General features: G+C 50.8%; 1 pseudogene across 1 annotated transcript in view; it reads left to right on the top strand.

Annotated features, from left to right (window-relative positions):
- Window positions 1–14,701, top strand: part of LOC309662256 (thioredoxin, mitochondrial-like) — a 55,349-nt pseudogene extending 40,648 nt beyond the window's left edge. Inside the window, exon 4 of the transcript in view lies at window positions 13,016–14,701. The product of the transcript in view is annotated as a thioredoxin, mitochondrial-like (transcript). The remainder of the gene's footprint in view (window positions 1–13,015) is intronic.
- The last annotated feature ends 1,500 nt before the right edge of the window (window positions 14,702–16,201 follow it).

Genomic DNA, 16,201 nt, shown 5'->3' with positions numbered 1-16,201 from the left:
GGAGCCGGAGCCGTGAGAACCACAGCGCCGGATACCTATCTTGACATCCAGCTGCCCGTGGACCTTGCTCAAGACAGGACTGCACGGCTGACAGCAGAACTCAGGGCTGGTGTCTCCACCCTGGCATCACGGCCATTAAGCACCGGGTCGCTCTCTGGGGTGGGTCTGTCCCGTGCACTGTGGGATGTTACGCAGCATCCACGGACCCCCCCCCCGCCCCCCCGGATGCCAGGAGCATCACCGTCCCCCTCCCCCAACTTGTGACAACCACACGTCTCCAGATATTGCCAAAAGCTGCTTGACGGTAGGGGACAAAACTGCCCTGAGAACCATGGGCTGACCACAAGCTTCTAGAGCTCAACGCTGAAAACACGGTTCCAGTAAGCCACCATCTCCGCTACCTTCGTCCCTACGACGTCCCTTTCTCTCGAACCTGCGAGTCACACGCTCCATCTCCACCTCTTCCTTCCCAACTACCAAGAACAAACCAAAGCCATGGAAACGGTACCCAACTTCCTCCATCAGAAGAAAATACTCTCTCCTCTGTTTCCAAGTTTAAATTTGCTCCAATTTAACTTTTCAATGGCTTCCAGTTCACATCTGCAATCTTCAATCAGGCAGTGGATTCTCAATAAATATTTGACGACGGCGATAATGCACAGAAGTGCTTTGCAGGAGGCGGCCACCTCCATGGTCAAGTTCCCGGGGAGCACATTCCTTAATGACTGCGTTTTTCCCCTGAGGTTTTAAACTCATTTTCTCACAGCAGGCTCTCTTTCCCTCTACAAACATGTTGACTGTTTGTCCCTTCCCACATCCAGCGTTTATTTTGGTTGCTGGGTCTCGCTCTACTCATGTGGCCGGGGCCATCCAGTTGGTCGAGCCCCATGGAAAGGATGGACAGGAGGGAGGGCCAAGGAGGGCAAGACCCGAGGGAGAAACTCACATCCAGTCTCCACTCACGAGGCCAGTTACTTCCTTCACGCTAAAAATAGGTATGGAAAAAAAAAAAAAGTTTATCTTTCCACCTTAAAAAACAAAAAAGTTTACAAAATGACTTTAGTCTTGCTTCCTGATTGAAACTATTTTTTAAACGTCTTGGGTGGTGAAAGATTAACAACTTATTGGAAGTCACGTACTCTTCTTTTTTAAGGGAGAAAAAGGAGGCAAATGCAAGGTATCCGGGGACACCACACCTGGGACAGTCTCGCCTCACAGGGCAGAGTGATCGTGCTTGTCCTCTGGCCCGGGTCAGGCCTGGCAATAACCACGTGTGCAGAGCCCAAGACCCAGACACCTGGCGGAAAGCTCAAGGAGGGGGCAGCCTCAGGGTTGGGGTGTGGGGTCCTCCCTCCCAATAGGTAACTGATGAAGGGTCTGAATTCCTGACACTCAGGACCTACATGAGATGGCTCTTGTGGGCCTGGCTTCCCTCTGCAGGAACCCATTGCCCGCCTCTGGAAGAGAATCATGGATATCCCAGGTGTCTCAAAAGCTTGACAGGTCACAGCAGTCCTGAGAGAAAGCAAGAGTGAGGACAAATGGCAGAGGGGGATCTGGGAAGTCACCTCTCTCACAGATGCAAAACTGGGTTTTTCCCCCCAACCACAAATAAAATTTCTAATACGTTGCTATAAAAAAATACAAAAGACTATGCAAAGAACACACCAACTAAGTAATAAAAATAACATCCTGACTCAGGGACCAGTATACAGGAAACGGCCAGCACTCAGCCGCTTTTAAAAAATACTTTGACTATTGTTAAGCCTCACTTTGTTGGAAGGATTCCTGATCAGTCTTTTAATAAGAGAAGATTTGACCCTCAAGAAATTAAACCTTAAAACTTAAGACATAAACTTGGGGGGAGGGGTAGGTAGCCCATGGCGAACACCGCTTTAAACATATCAGATAAGGCCTCTACATCACCTAAGGCCTCTAAATCACCTACGAGGGGCTTCACTGACGGTCACACCTTGGGCTCCCCACCATCCCAAGAGATGTTCGCCACGACACACTCAAAGGCAGGCAACATGGGGACTGGCTATGCCATTTTTCACATGGGGAAACTGAGGCACAAAGACACTAAATGCCGTGTCCAAGGTTAAATACTCAGTGAGAGACTCCAGCTTGGAGTTCTGGTTTTCTAATTCAAAAGTGATCCAAACCACCTCAATCTAAAAAACCACAGCTGTCAACCTCACTGAAATCACTTTCCTAGGTCACCTGCTAGCTGAAATGGGCCTACCTTTTTTTTTTTTAAAAGTCTACCAGTAAATTATTTCAAACTCTTACAGCCTCTCCCCTCCTCCCACAAAAAGTAAACTAACTCTCTTTACTGCCTTCTTTATCAATCCTTACTTGCAGTAACTATAGAGAATCGCCTTCCAATAGAACATTCTGCAAGTTCTGCGCTGTCCCAATATGGCGGCCACTAGTTACACACATCTATTGGGTATGTGAATTATGGGTAGAGCACTGAAAGAACAGAATTGTTTATTTTAGTAACAACAGAATTGGTACTGAATCTTAGTTTATTTGAATCTAAATATGCACATGTTGGCTAGTGGCTGCCACACCAGATAATTAAGCTACAGATGAAAACAATCTTTCCACTGTGGTGGACATTTCATGATTTCTGCTGAGATTCATCTAGGTGTACAAACAGATTTCAATGTAGGTTCTTCTGTGTGGGAGAGGGAGAGAAAGAGAGAGAGAGAGAGAGAAAGAGAAATGGTGTGTGTGTGTGTGTGTGTGTAATTTAACGAGCTTGTCTCCAAGTGGGAAGATTCACACTATGTATACACAGGAAGGCAAAATAACACCAAGCTTAAGAGCTGGGCTTTCGGAATCAAACAATCCTCCCTCCACCATATATTAACAAGTCAGTGTCCTCTGAAGTAGAATGAAAATAATTGCTGCACACAGGGCATTAAGTGCCTGTAAAATCCTCACTGCATGGCATTAGAGTAACATTAGGAAAACTACTCTACCTGCACAATACCATAACAACTAAAACTTACAGGCAGCGTTGTAGTTTTCAAAAAAATTACACGTACATTCCCTCTTTCTGTCCTTGCACTACCCAATGAGCACCACGATTTCAGTTCCCGTTTTTATTTTTACATACAGAAAACGACACTCAGAAAAGTTACAGGACTTGAAGGTCAACGGTAGAGCAGAACAACAGGGTGGGCCCTTTCACTAGTTCAGGCCAAACGGGGACAAAGGCTGCTTTTCTAGCAAAGCGTTAGGTGTCCTGATGGAGCTGGACTCGGGCTCTATTCCCCTTTCTGCTGGCTAGCGCTGAAACCCTCCTAACAGCTCACCCAGGTAGACTCATGATGCCATCACACAGATGAGAAAACTGACACTCCCATGGTTAAAGGTGAGATTCGAGACCAACTAGGATACCACACACTTCATTTAAACACCCAAACTTTCAGGAGGGGTGAGCTTTGGGAGATTTAAGGGTCAAGGTGTGAAATTTAAATGAGGGGTGTTGACAATTCCCAGAGTGACTTAAGCCCTGGACAGAAGCACAAGAAGAGCCAACCTCAGAAGATCCAATGACACACACCCTGCTGTGCACAACACCAAATCAACACCTGAAGTCTCCATTTTCGTCCCACAGGTGTGTGTTCCCTTCAGGTCTAGAATATCCTTAAGGGGCTATCTTAATAAGTGGGTCAAGTGATGCACTTCAACTTTCATCCCTGGATTCATCATCCAGCTGGGGGGTTTTCCACGAAAATCTGCCGTACGTTTGAGATATTAACATCCCTAAACATAAAAGAGTCATCTTCACGTCTCAACTGTTCCATACTCAACATTCGCGCCCCCCTCCCACCCATCGCGTCTTTCCTAGGAATGACTAGTTGTAAACTTTTCATAAAATCGTCCTGGGCAATTTCCTACACCGAGGCCACCGTTCAGGACGGAGGAGTGGCGCTCCCCTCCCCCTCCCAGGCTGGAGTCCCGCCCCTCCCCTTTCAGGTTAACCCAGGGACCCAGGCGGCGCGCCTGGAGAGAAAAACATCCAGCAGTCAGGTCAAACCACATGTGACAAAGCAAAGCAGAAACCGTGGCACAAGGAATAGGGCATGGGTTTCTGTTTCTTTTGGGGTTCTGCTCTACAACATCAGCGACAGAAAAGAAAGAAGGAAAAAAAAAAAAAACACCCCACCTCCGACTCTAACTTTGTGGAATTTCCAAAGCGAGGGGCTCAGAGAATGCGAGGCCGTGCTAAGAACGAGCCCCCGCGCGGGCCTCACCGCGCACGGACAGCGCACGTGAAGGGCAGGCCCTAACCCAGCGCCCGCGGGCCTCTGGCAGCCCCCAACTGTCAAGGACCCGGCGACCTCTGGCGACCCCCGAAGGCGCGCCCCACCCCGTTCCGAACACCGGCCCCCGTGGGCAAGGTCCCCCTGGGGAGCAGCGCCCAGGACGCGAATCTGGGGGCACCCCTCCCCCCAGCCCGGGAGCAACAGGTCTGCAGCCTCCCCAGGCCGCTCTCCGCAGACCCGGCCCGACCAGGGACGCCCCCCGTCCGCCGAAGTCGCCCCCAGCCCGCACTCCTCGCCCGGGCTGGGGAGCTCCCGACTTCCTTGACGGTTTCTGCGGCTCAAGAACTGAGCCGCCCAGGGCCCGCGCCGCCGCGCTTCCAGCCGGCCCGGGGCTGGCCGGCCCGCGCCCGGGGATGAATGGGGCTCCCCTCCCCCCACGGGGGATCCCGCGGCGGCGCACGTCCGTCCAGCCAACCCCGGGTTGGGCAGACAAAGGGGCACCGGGGGACAAATCGAGCGCTTCCCCAAACTTGCCGGCCGCCTCCCCCGCCCCGAAACAAAGGAGCCCCCCAGCCTCCGCCCGCCCCCAACGCGCCGGCACTTTGGGGAGCAGCCAAAACGGGGTATTGTGCAGCCTGCAGGGAGCGCGCCGCACCCCAGCCCAAGCCCGAGAGACACTTGGGGACCTGCCCCTCCAAAGCCCCGGAGGCGGACGGAGCGTGCGGGCGCCCCAGGCCGCCGGCCTGACCCCGGAGGGAGGGAACCGCCGGCCCCCATGCGGGACAAGTTGGCGTTCCCCCCCCGCCCCACCCCGCGCCCGGCCAGCCGGCCGGCCGAGCCCCGCGCACTCACCTCGCCGCGAGCAGCGCAACTTGCGGCGGCGCCGCCGCCCCGAACCTCCCTCCGGCCGGCCGTCGCCGAGCCCGGGCCGTGCCGCGGCCGAGGAGGGCCCGGCACCCGGAGCAGCCGCGCGCCGCCCCCGGGCCGCCCCCGCCCCGCCGCAGCCGAGTCCCCGAGAGGCGCGGGCGCTGGAAAGTTTCGGATGCCGAATGGCGGCCGAATGGCGGCCGAATGGCGGCCGAATGGCGGCCGAATGGCGGCCGAATGGCGGCCGAATGGCGGCCGAATGGCGGCCGAATGGCGGCCGAATGGCGGCCGAATGGCGGCCGAATGGCGGCCGAATGGCGGCCGAATGGCGGCCGAGGGGGCGGCGGCGGCGGCGGCGGCGGCGGGGCGGCGGCGGCGGGGCGGCGGCGGCGGGGCGGCGGCGGCGGGGCGGCGGCGGCGGCGGCGGCGGCGGCGGCGGCGGGGCGGCGGCGGCGGCGGCGGCGGCGGGGCGGCGGCGGGGCGGCGGCGCTGGCGCCACCTCGCTCCCGAGCGCAGAGAGTGCGGGGGGATGCGGGGGGCTGGGGCGAGAGCGGTGGCGGCGGCAGAGGGCGGGACGGCAGGAGGGACCCGCACGGGCAGTGACCTCCGGGGGGAGCGGCCGCCAGCGCGCCGACCCCGGCCGGGAGGACTGCCAGGGAGGCCGCCTCCGCCGCCGGGCCGGCCCCTCCCCCCACGGCCCCCAGCCCGCACCCTCCCCCACCGCCGGGGAACGGGAGCCCGGGTCCTCCCCCCCCCGACACACCCCCCACCCACACGCCCGGGGGGGAGGGGCGCGTCCCAAGCCGGTCCCTCCCCCACGGAGGGTGAGGCCACCAGGCCTGCCCTCCCCCACAACCAAGAGGGGGAGAGTCCGCCCCCAACACAGCCCCTCCCCCAGGGCTCCAGGGAAGACTCGCGTCCTGAGCCGCCCCGTCCCCACGGCGGGGGAACCTGCAACCCTCCCCCGTCCCTCACCCCTGACTCTGCTCTCCCCGCCGCGCCCGGGGTGGCTGAAGGGAACCCGGGTCTCCCTAGTGTATCCGAACCCCGTCCCTTCCTCGTGGCCTCCATGCGGGCGGAAGGAGACGCAGGCCTGTGCCCACCCCGTCCCAGGCCCGGACCCAGCCAGGAGGGGACAGGAGCCCGGTCACCAGCACCGCGGTTTCCAGGGGAGGGGGGAACCGGGCCACCGCTCTGTTACCCTCCCCCACCTCCAAGAAGCAGCCGCCCAGCTGCCCTAGCAGAACCCCTGCAACCTGCCTGAGGACGCCGCTCCCTCAAAATCGGCGGCCGGCAGGGCACCCCAATGGTCTCCTCCCCTCCCCGGAAAAGTGGGGGCCCAGGGGGGAGCCTCGACCTTTGCAAAATGCCTCCAGTGAAGAGCCGGCAGTGCGTGGGGAGAAAGAAACTCGGGCCCAGCGGGGTGGAGGCTCCCGGCGGGGGCAGGGGGAAGAAGCCGGGCGCTCGGGCCTTCTCACCCCCGCCCCCGCCCGGAGGCGTCGGGCCTCGGGCCCCGGCCAAGTGCTAAGGTTGCCGCAGCTCGCTCGGCCCAGCTCTGGTGAACCCGAGGCCCCAGCGCTCCTGCCTCCCCTCCTGCTTGGCGACAACTGCCCCCCACTCGAGGCCTGAGTTCACTTAAACAAACATCTGCACCCACCCGCCGGCACCTTGGGTGTCTGCTTTGCCGAATATTTTAGAATAAGTTTGCCCCTCCCTTTGGCGTATAAGGAGCTTCGCCCCAAGAGCCCAGTACACACTCAGCGTTTTACACTGGCACCTCACTTGCTCCTTGCTGGGACACCGGGCCATTTGCTGTACTGGTTGTGCAGAGAGGGGGCCCGAAGTGAGTGTTTAAGGGGCTGGTCCTCCATCAAAAAGGCAGACTAAAAATTATGCTGCCAAATATTGCTGTGAAACGTCAGTGATGTAAAACGACCGTTGCTGCACATTATTATTAGAGCACATCAATAAAAGATACACTTACACAGTCTCCATAATTGTGAATCAGCAGAATAGATTTTGCCTTATTTTGTATCAGTTGCCATTCAAGGCCCCCCAAAAGGACGTGGTGGGACCTTCCCTTGAGCTTGCCCGTCGTTGCTCCCGGGCTCCCTGGGCTTGTGAGGACTGATGCTGAGGTATTAACAGGCAATCGAAAAACCAGGGGGGCAACAGAAAACCCGAGCGAGCTCCTGATGCAACCCTGCCCGGGTTACACGTGCTTCCCTTCCCCCACCGCCTGCTGATGGGAGCGCTGCGTTTTTTCCGCCTGTAGGGTCACATTGTGGTTGATTGATTCTCCTTTCGCCTTGCTCAGTCATTCAGATTTGGAAAGTAAATAACAAGTTGACAGCATTACAGCTCTCGCCTTTACTGGGACACGGCCCCCGGCTACCGCACACTCTCGAGTAGCCGCGCAGCCAAACTGGCCCTCTGGCTTGCCAGCCGTGCTTGTCCTTAGCCGCTTGGAAATTCCGAACTGAACACCATGAAAAGGTTCCTTGGTATGTTTTGATTACTTGGCAGACGCCAATCATTTAAAGTATGAGAAAGTGGTGGAAATCCTCGCTTCCAAACTAGGACCCGGTGTGACCACTTTTTTTACAGCTGGTCTTCCGTAGCTAACAACGCGAGGGAGCTTGGAATCCATCTTGCCTGTTTGATCGTGTCCCAATAATCCCAACGATCTTCTTGCAAGTAAGGAGTCGAGCACTTTTACCACAGACTCCTAGGAGCCCCCAGGGACTCTGTAAGACCTCAGACAGGAAACGCGACCCCCTACATTTATCCTAATAACACCGAGAAATTCCACCTTCTGAATGCTAGACGGGTGGTAGGAACGTGTTAAATTAGACTATTTTATTTCATCTGTTTTGCAGATTTTTCGAATGGTGTAAGAAAAGAGGAGAAAAAGCACATTAAAGTAGAGCAGGAAAGGAGCTAGTGCGTTCTGACAAAAGTATAAAGGTTAATTTGGAGGCCGTGAGCAGCAACGATCTACACAGGTATCCACTGCACAATATCTATATTCCAAACAAGTATTTTTGGTTGCTGACTGCAGGGGGCTGGAATACAAGAATCCGCTCGCAACAAATGCTATCAGTATTCCCCCTAAACAGTAGCCAAATGTTTAATAAAAAGGCAGCAGGAACCCACACAAATATAGTCAACTAATTTTTGACAAAAGAGCAAAGGTATTTCCATGGAGAAAGAATATCCTTTTTAACAAATGGTGCTGGAACAACAGACATCCATAGACAAAACAAACAAAAAAATTAATCTAGCCCAGACCTCAAGGCTTTTCACGGAAACTAACTTAAAATTGATCATGGGCCTAAAAGTCAAAAGCAAAAACATAAAACTCCTAGAAGATAATGTAGGAGAAAATCTAGACGACCTTGGGTTTAGCAGTGAGTTTTTAGATACAACACCAAAAACATGATCCGTGAACAAAAAAAAACTGATGAATTGGACTTACTGAAATTAAAAACTTCTGCTCTGCAAAAGACACTGTTAATGAAAAGACAAACCACAGACTGGGAGATATATTTGCAAAATCCATATCTGATAAAGGATTATATCCAAAATATGCAAAGAACTCTCAAAACTCAACAATAAGAAAACAATACAGAATAAAAATGGGCAAAAGATCTGGGAAAAAAAAACTCACCAAAGAGATATACAGATGGCAAACAAGCATATGAAAAGATGCAGAATATCACATATCACAATGAAAACGCACATTAAGACAAAATATGGGGAATTCCCTGGCAATTCAGGGGTTAGGACTTGGCGCTTTCATTGCCAGGGCTGTGTTCTGTCCCTGGTCTTGGGACTAAGATCCCACAAGCCACGCAGCTCGGCAAAAAATCAAATGCTAACAGGGTGCTGAGCAACAGGAACTCTTCCGCGTTGCTGGTGGGAATGCGAAACGTAAGACCACTTTGGAAGACAGTTTGGCAGTCTCTTACAAAGCAAAACATACGATCCAGCAACCATGCTCCTAGGTGTTTACCCAACTAAGTTGAAAACTTATGTCTGCACAAAAACCCGCACAGGAATGTTCAACAGTTTTACTCACCAAACACCGAAAGCAACCAAGATGGTCCTCAGTAGGTGAATGGATAAACAAACTGTGGCACATCCACACAATAGAATATCATTCTGCAATAAAAAGAAATGAGCTATCAAGGCATGGGAAGACAAGGAGGAACTTTAAATGCCTATCACTAAGTGAAAGAGGCCAATCTGAAAAGTCTACATACTGTATGAGTCCAACTCTACGGCATTCTAGAAAAGGCAAAACTGAAAAGATCAGTGGTTGCCAGGGGTTCTGGGGATGGGAAAGAAGGGACGCATATGGGGAACACAAGGGATTTTCAGGGCAGTCAATGGATTCTGCATGATACTGTAGTGGCAGATACATGACATTTTGCATTTGTCCAAACAGGTAGACCTGTACAGAAACGGAAGTGAACTCCAATGTCAGCTGTGGATTTTATCAATATTGATTCATTCATTGTAACAAATGTACTACTGTTACACAAAAGATGTTAACACTGGAAATGGTGTGTGGGAGGAGGAAAATTGGGAACTCTCTGTACTATATGCTAAACCGTTCTGTACATCTAAAACTGCTCTTTAAAAAAAAGTCTATTATTTAAAAAAAAAAAAAAAAGACAGTAGGAAGAGGTGTTAAACTTCTCGTGAGAATTACTGCCCAGTTTTCATGGAATCCAATATGTAATTTCATCGAGGCCCATCTAACGGCTCCTAACACATAGGCCAATATTTGTTTGCATGACTGGCCTACTCAGAAAGGCCTGCGAGTCCAGGAGTCGTGTGCTCCATGCCGCAGTGGCCTCTCGGTGATGTTTGCAGAGCATGTCTCAGCTGTGAGGAAGCATCTGCCACAAGCTTCTCGTATGAAACAAAGAAGAGGGGTGTGCTCGCCAACTTCACTTACAACCCTCTGGCCGAGGTTTGCTTTGGGGCTTGCTTCTACTTTTCCTCAGGGAGACTGGAACCGAAACTACAAAGGGAGATGGTTGTATCAGGTGGTAGCACGTGGTGAACGCACTTGGAGAAGTAAACAGGAGTGAGGACAGAGATTTCCATCACCTGCCTGCCGTGGATGTGAGATGAGGTGGGTGGTCGCCCCTTCTGCTCCCCTTGACCTGGGTAGGCATCCAGTCTTTTTTTCAAGATAGGATGAATTGTGTCTCCCGCCTCAAATTCATATGTTGAAGTCCTAACCCCCAGCACCTTAGCATGCGACTATTTTTGGAAAGACGGCCTTTAAAGTAGTAAATAAATCAAATGCAGTCATTAGGGTGACCCTTCCTTATCCAATCTGACTGGTGTCCTTATAAGAAGAGGAGACTGGGACACAGACATGCACAGAGGGAAGACCGTGTGAAGACATAGCAAGGAGGGAGGACTCGGGAGAAACCCACCCTGCCGACACCTTGACTTGAACTTCCAGCCTCCAAGACTGTGAGAAAATAAGTTCTGTTTGTTTCTCATTCTTTTTGGCTACGCCGAGTGCAGGATCTTAGCTCCCCGATCAGGGATCGACCCCGTGCCACCTGCATTGGGAGTGCAGAGTCTTAACCGCTGGACCGCCAGGGAAGTCCTAATAAATTTCTGTTATTTAAACCACCCAATCTTCGGTGCTTTGTTATGGCAGCACGAGCAGCAAATGCATGTGAGTTATTGCTGTTTCTTTTCTATTTGGAATGTCACATTCACTTCACATCCTTTGAATACTGAAAACACCTCACATTGGGCATGGGGATGTTCGTGCACAGTGTCGAATTTGATCCTCCCAGTAATACTGGAGGGCAGGGATTTTTATCTCCAATGCTCAGAGTAAAAGACTTGGCCCAAGAGGTTAAAGGATTGAGAGGAGGGGGTTTGTAAGCACTTCTACGCCCCAGACCTTCTTTGGCAAGTTACTGACTATATTGATTACCACTGCATAAATACATAAAATAATATACATAAGATTACAAGGAAACTCGATTCTGTAAAAATATAGTTAAATTAAAAAAAGAAATTCCAATGTCATAATACATGTGCTTCTTTCTCAGTACTTCCAATCATAAGCTCTAGAGGTGGTACTAATAACTTCTGTCATTTCAAAGTAGTGGTGGGTACAAATAAAATCTGCTTCGACTCTAACCTGCTCTGAAAATACATCAGACTTCTCTTGGTGACAAATTGGTAACAAATCAAAGATACAGTTAATGCTACTGTCATCTCCTCTATAGTCATAGTTGTCAGAAATGCTCAATTTGGGTTAACTGCAGAGGTTTTCCCCATCCATGTTCATGGACCCCCCGCAATCTCTCCCTGGGACCTTCCTGCCAAGGGAGGAAGTGCAAGCTGCATCCCATGACTCTCTATGGCCCTTCTGCCTACCTAGACTCATCCATGCCACCACCATGGACCCCCTCCCATGGCTCATGGGCCGGGACCCTAGAGTGAGATGACTTTAAGGGGATGCCAAAAACTTACTCATCCAGATGAGTAATACGTGCTTCCCTGGTGGCGCAGTGGTTGAGAATCTGCCTGCCAATGCAGGGGACACGGGTTCGAGCCCTGGTCTGGGAAGATCCCGCATGCCGCGGAGCGACTAGGCCCGTGAGCCACAATTGCTGAGCCTGCGCGTCTGCAGCCTATGCTCCACAACAAGAGAGGCCGCGATAGTGAGAGGCCCACGCACCGCGATGAAGAGTGTTTATTTTGACAAAATTCAACACCCATTTATGATAAAAACTCTCCAGAAAGTGGGCATAGAGGGAACCTACCTCAACATAATAAAGGCCATATATGACAAACCCACAGCAAACATCATTCTCAATGGTGAAAAACTGAAAGCATTTCCTCTAAGATCAGGAATGAGACAAGGATGTCCACTCTCACCACTATTATTCAACATAGTTCTGGAAGTCCTAGCCACGGCAATCAGAGAAGAAAAAGAAATAAAAGGAATACAAATTGGAAAAGAAGAAGTAAAACTGTCACTGTTTGCGGAAGACATGATGCTATACATAGAGAATCCTAAAACTGCCACCAGAAAACTGCTAGAGCTAATTAATGAATATGGTAACGCTGCAGGATACAAAATGAATGCACAGAAATCTCATGCATTCCTATACACTAATGATGAAAAATCTGAAAGAGAAATTATGGAAACACTGCCATTTACCATTGCAACAAAAAGAATAAAATACCTAGGAATAAACCAAAAAAGAAAAACAAACAAAAAAAAAAACTGGTAAATGAAAACAACATTTAAAATTGTGTTGTCATTAGAGTATACACAAAGTAATTGAAGCTGTAGGTATAGAAGTGATTGCCTTGAGAAGACATGTATAATAAGGAAAGGAAGAAAGGAAGGAAGGAAAGAAGGAAGGAAGGAGGGGAAGAAGGAAAGCAAGAAGGAAGGAAGAGAAGGAAGGGAAGGAAAGAAGAGGTCTTCAAAAATAGGGAGATTTAAGTGGCATTTAAGTAAACCTGCCAAAGGGAGCAGTGGCAATCAAGGGACCTGAGTATTAATTAGGAATGACTGATCACGTGAGTCCCATGAGGGTAGGGATCACATCTGCTTCTCATTTCTGGAGCAGAGCACCTAGCACAGTACCTGGCCAGTAGATGCTCCATTCACAATTGTCCAGTGTTGTCCGTGGGGCAGGAAAGCTACAAATACCATTGGCTGCGGCAACTGGGTGACTGGGGATGTGTGCAAGCTGGATGGCAGGCAGTGAGTAAAGAAATGAATAGGGAACAGAAGTGCCCTTGACCGGTGGGGAGGGCCGCGTTGTGCACCCCTCTGCTCTCGCTGCAGGGAGATGGCTTAGCGACTTCTCCTGGGGAGGTTCCTGGCCTCCATAATCTGCAGGAAGCCCTCTCAGAGTCAGTGGGCGCCCCTTGCCTCCAGGGCCCTGCAGACCCCACAGCGCAGTCCTAATAACCTGACAGTAACACCCAGCCAAGCCCAGTCAATATACACCACCAGAGTCTGTACAATGACCTTTAACATCCAGGATGGACCAGACTTTCAAGACTGAGTTGTCAACAGTGAGACACCAGTGGTTGTGGATTTCCATGCACAGTGATGTGGTCCCTGCAAGATCCTGGGGCCAAGGTTAGAGAAGGTGGTGGCCAAGCAGCATGGAAAGGTGGTGATGGCCAAGGCGGATATTGATGACCACACAGACCTCGCCATAGAGTATGAGGTATCAGCTGTGCCCACCGTGCTGGCCATCAAGAATGGGGATGTGGTGGACAAGTTTGTGGGCATCAAGGATGAGGACCAGCTGGAGGCCTTCCTGAAGAAGCTGATTGTCTGACAAGCAGGGAAGCGTCCTGACTGCCCCTGCCCACCTGGGCCCCGTGGTCCCGGGGGACCCAGATAGAACTCATAGCCCTTCTGTGCCGGCCCTTCCTACCTCCTTCCTCTGCCTGGCCCCTGTGGGTCCGTGCTTTGGAGACCAGGCCTCCAAACACAGGAGCCTCAAGTGCTCCCAACCTGGCTGACCGCCAGGGTGGCCGCCCAAGGAGCGGTGCCGCCACCGAGCTGGGACAGCCGTCTCCTCACCCACTCTCTGCTCCTTCTAGGGCTTGTTGCCGTGCTCCCAGGATGCTGGGACAGAGTTCCGGGGCCAGCCTGCAGTAACAGCTTGGTCTCCCTGCTCCCTTCTGATCTGAACCCCGGTGCCTGGCTCATCTGCCTCCTGCATTTTTCTTTCCTGCTGCTGTTTTGTAAAAAAAAAAAAACAAAAAAAAAAAACAGAAGAAGCAAAAAAGAAACCCAGGGCTTCCCTGGTGGCGCAGTGGTTGAGAATCTGCCTGCCAATGCAGGGGACACGGGTTCGAGCCCTGGTCTGGGAAGATCCCACATGCCGCGGAGCAACTGGGCCCGTGAGCCACAATTACTGAGCCTGCGCGTCTGGAGCCTGTGCTCCGCAACAAGAGAGGCCGCGATAGTGAGAGGCCCGCGCACCGCGATGAAGAGTGGCCCCCGCTTGCCGCAACTAGAGAAAGCCCTCGCACAGAAACGAAGACCCAACACAGCCATAAATAAATTAATTAATTAATTACAAAACAAAAACAACCCATAGAATACAGTACCAACAGCAGACCCTAATACAATCCACGGTCGTTGGTGATAACGATGTGTCAATGTAGGTCCATTTATTGTAACAAATGTACCACTCTGGTGTGGGATGTTGATGATGGGGAAGGCTGTGCATGTGTGAGGGCAGGGGGAGTATATGAGAAGTCGCTGTACTTTCTACTCATTTTGCTAATGTTTTGTTATTTGTAATTTCTTCTTCTAAAAAAAAGAGGATATTAAAAAAAAAAAAAGAAATGAGTTATCAAGCCATGAAAAGACACGAAGGAACCTTAAGTGCATATTGCTAAATAAAAGAAGCCAATCTGAAAAGGCTGCATACTGAATGACTCCAACGATATGACATTCTGGGAAAGAAAGTAAAGAGATGTGATAGTCAGGGGTCAAGGGTCAAGGCGGGGTGAGGAAGGGATGATTAGGTGAAACACAGGAGATATTTAAGGCAGTGAACTATTCTGTAGGATACCGTATTGATGGACACATGACATTATTTGTCAAAACCTACGGAACTGTATAACACAAAGAGCGAATCCTAATGCAAACTATGGACTTTAGTTAGTAATGGTATATGAATATTGGTTCATCAATTGTACTAAATTGTAACTGCACTAAGGCAAGAGAACTAAGAGAGAACTAAGAACCGCACTAAGGAGAAACTGTGAGTGGGAAAAGGAGAGGATATATGGAAACTCTCTGTACTATCTGCTCAATTTTCTTTTTTTTAATTTTATTTTACTTTATTTCTTTATTTCTTTATTTTTGGCTGTGTTGGGTCTTCGTTGCTGCACGCGGGCTTTCTCTAGTTGTGGTGAGCGGGGCCACTCTTTGTTATGGTGCACAGGCTTCTCATTGTGGTGGCTTCTCTTGTTGTGGAGCACAGGCTCTAGGCGCACAGGCTTCAGTAGTTGTGGCACGCGGGCTCAGTAGTTGTGGCTCACGGGCTCTAGAGCGCAAGCTCAGTAGTTGTGGCACATGGGCTTAGTTGCTCTGTGGCATGTGGGATCTTCCCAGACCAGGGATCAAACCCGTGTCCCCTGCATTGGCAGGAGGATTGTTAACCACTGCACCACCAGGGAAGCCCTATCTGCTCAATTTTCTGTAAACCTAAAACTGCTTTAAAAAATTGTTTATTAATTTTGTAAAAAGTGCAACCCATGGCTTGACCAGTTCTGTATATACCACTTTCTTAGGCAGTAAATTATCTTTGCAGAGCGCCTTTGGGCAACAAGCAATGATGCAGCATAGCCCACATAGACAGAAGGGTTTTGAAGACAACAAGCCTTCAAACTCATCCCCCCACTAGAGTGTGAGCAGGAATGACAGAAGGGGGAACAGAATGTGGTGTGTGGAACCCTGGGTCCCCCTTTTAGCTACAATCAAGGAGTCACTGAGCACATGAAGGCAGCCTCGCAGGGGTAGCACCGCTCTAAGAAACAAGCGACACTTCTGACTTGTTTTACCCAAATAACTTAAACAAGCAAATAATAACCAAGTGATTCATCCTACATGATCTTCAGTTTTCCCATTGATACAACTGACAGTATTATGCATTATAGATGCTGCTGTGTTGTTTTCAAGCCTTCCTTGAAAGCCTTCACAGAAACGTCAAAACATCCTCGCATATGATACTGATGATAAGGAAGTGGATATGTGTGATCACATATGAGATATCTTATTAAGGGAAGTGTGGGAGGGTTCTTCTTTAGAATATTTTCAAAAAGCTCTTCTAAACACTAGATATATTTTTTATTACTTTTACTGCTGTTATTCTCCTACTTGTTACCTGAAGTTTTGTCTAAGGACCGCAGGGGTTTTCTTAACCTTACAAGTAAGTTTCTGTTGAGTAGAACCTCGTCATGCTACTTGTTGCTATTGATAGAGTTTGTTAAGCCAACAGTGAAAGCAATCT

Source organism: Balaenoptera physalus (genome assembly GCF_965194825.1).
Source record: "Balaenoptera physalus genome assembly, chromosome: 6".
Taxonomy (NCBI): domain Eukaryota; kingdom Metazoa; phylum Chordata; class Mammalia; order Artiodactyla; family Balaenopteridae; genus Balaenoptera; species Balaenoptera physalus.
Note: the sequence above shows the minus strand (reverse complement) of the source record. Positions and strands in the feature narration are given on the sequence as shown.